The sequence below is a fragment of the Prionailurus bengalensis genome, chromosome B2 (genome assembly GCF_016509475.1).
Source record: "Prionailurus bengalensis isolate Pbe53 chromosome B2, Fcat_Pben_1.1_paternal_pri, whole genome shotgun sequence".
Taxonomy (NCBI): domain Eukaryota; kingdom Metazoa; phylum Chordata; class Mammalia; order Carnivora; family Felidae; genus Prionailurus; species Prionailurus bengalensis.
In genome coordinates this window covers 64092824-64095612 of record NC_057349.1, presented here as the reverse complement: position 1 = coordinate 64095612, position 2789 = coordinate 64092824, and the positions used below count along the sequence as shown (strand labels likewise).

Here is a 2789-nt window from a genome sequence, read left to right as displayed (position 1 = left end):
GTTATCCATATTGACCATATGGAATATCCATATCCATAGGATATTCTTGATATCCTACTTCACATAAGATACAAAACTCAATTCTGGGGCAAGTGGGATATATATGTCCATGTGAATGGTAATAATAAAATATCACATAGACTCTAGGCTTTCAGCTAGGGGGAGGCGAAGGTACAGCTTTCTTCAGTAGGTTCATCTGACACCAGGTGCCTCCACCATGCTTCCTAAGTTTGACCCCAATGAGATCAAAGTCATATACTAGAGGTGTACTCATACGGAGCGCCATCTGCCCTGGCCCTGTCTACAAAGAAGGTTGGTGATGATATTGCTAAGAAATCAGGTGATTGGAAGGGTCTGAGGATTACAGTGAAAGTGACCATTCAGAACAAACATTCCTGGATTGAAATGGTGCCTTATGCTTCTGCCCTGATTATCAAAGCCCTCAAGGAACTGCCAAGAGGCAGAAAGAAGTGTAAAAATGCTAAACACAGTGGAAATACCACTTTTGATGGGGTTGTCAACAGATGTGGCACCAATCTCTAGCCAGAGAACTCTCTGGAACCATTAAAGAAATCCTGGGAATTTCCCAGTCTGTGGGCTGCAATGTGATGGTTGCCACCCTTGTGATATCATAGATGACATCAGTAGTGGTGTAGTGAAATGCCCAGCTAGTTAAAACCTATAAAGGAAACTATTTCAATAAAGGATCATTTGATAACCAAAAAAACAAAACAAAACAAAAACCCATCACATTGAAAACAGAGAATATCTTCATGCCTTCAGGATAGGAAAAACTTTCTAAAGAAAAGTGTTGATAAATGAGACAAAATTAAGAACTTCTGTTTATCTAAAGACCCCAGCAAAAGAATAAAAGAGAAAACTACAAACTAAAGAAAATACTTTTATATTTTATCTGACAAAGATTATTATCCAAAATATGTAAAATATTCCTGTGAAGCATTATAAAAATAGAAAGTACATTAAAATGTGGGCAAAAACTTGAACACTGAAGAAATAACTCATGAAAGAGAATAAATGGATGACAAGCATATAAAGTACGTAACATCGGTAGTCATCAGGGAGTTGAAAAATTGTATAACTATAACTACACACTCATAAGAATAGGCAAAATCTAAAGAAATTAGTAATATTACATATTGGTGAGGATATGGATCAACAAGAAATTTCATGCACTATAAATGGAAATATAAATTGGTACAACCACTTCAGAAGACTGGTAGTAACTATTAAAGCTGAATGCATGTGTAGCCTACAACCTAACAATCTCAGATTTCACTACTACAAACATATCCAACCTAATGATGACTGAAAGACAGGAGCAAGAATATTTAAAATTGCATTAATTATCATTGCCAAACACTAGAAACAATCTAAATGGCCAGCAACAGTATAATGGATGATAAATTGTGGTGTATTCATACAATGGGGTAGTCTACAACATTAAAGCAAATGAGTCACCATTACATCCAACAGCATAGATGGGTCTAACAACATAGCATTGAGCAGTAGGAGTCATACACAAAGAGGTTATATTTTATTATTCCATATACATAAAGTTCAAAACAGACAAAGCTAATCTATGGTAAGGAAGACAGAGTAGTAGTTAAACTTAGGAAGGGAAGAAGAGAAAATTGGGATGGGACATTTTAGGGGTCTGGGGGTACTGGTAGTGTTCTACTTCCTGATCTGGGTTATTACACATGTATTTTACTTTGTGAAAATTCATTGAGGTGTACTGTTATGCATGTGCTCATTTCTGTGTGTTGCTCTACATAAAATTTAAAAGGTAAACCCTAGATAACCAATTTATAAATAGAAACAATCTTAATACCTTCCAAACTAGATGAATCAAAAGGAGGACAAATAGGAGGATTTGGAGGAGGAAAAAGAAGAGAGAAAAAAGGAAGAAAAAGAAAAATTTAGAACACTTTATCAATCCAACAGAAGATAGGATAGCAGGAAAAAAAAAAAAACAAGGAAAATGAATGGTAAGCAGAAAATACAAAAAGAGGTGGTAGAAATAAGCCCAAATGCATAAGATATCAAAGTGAATGTGATAAATAAAGCTCACCCATTAAAAGAAATTATCATTTATTTTTATTTTTTATTTTTTTGGTATGAAATTTATTGTCAAATTGGTTTCCGTACAACACCCAGTGCTTGTCCCAACAGGTGCCCTCCTCAGTGCCCATCACCCACTTCCCCCATCAACTCTCAGGTTATTCTCAGCATGATTATCAGATGGAGTAACGATGATATAAATTCAGATACATGTGGTTATAAAAGGTATACCTAACACCAAACCAGAAAGAAAATTTAAATATAAACTTTTCAAAAGCTAAATAGATTTCATAGTAAGTTGAATTACAAAAAATAGAGAATAATTCCCAAGACAATAAAACAATTTGGCACCTAATAATATAACATTCCATTAGGCATAGCAAACTGACAGGATTACAAAGTAAAACTGACAAATCCAGAAGGGTAGTAGATGTGAACACTTCAACAAAAACCATGAATCAAATAGTAAAAGTATAGAATAATTGAACAAATAGGCTATACCCAGTCCCAGCTCAGCTGTCTCCCAATTCCTACCCATCTTCCAAAATACACCAAAATCCTCAGGCCACTGAGAAGTAAGAATAATTCAATAACCAGCTCTCAAACCATATTTTGTAGGGAAAGACTCAGAGAATATCAGATAGACTTCCGGAGAATTTACCAGATTATACCAGGGCAAAAACAAAGTCTACATACAGGATTCATTG

At 35.0% G+C, this 2789-nt stretch overlaps 1 pseudogene; it reads left to right on the top strand.

Annotated features, from left to right (window-relative positions):
- The first annotated feature begins 202 nt into the window (after window positions 1–202).
- Window positions 203–836, top strand: LOC122488965 (annotated as a pseudogene).
- Window positions 837–2789: the final 1953 nt, after the last annotated feature.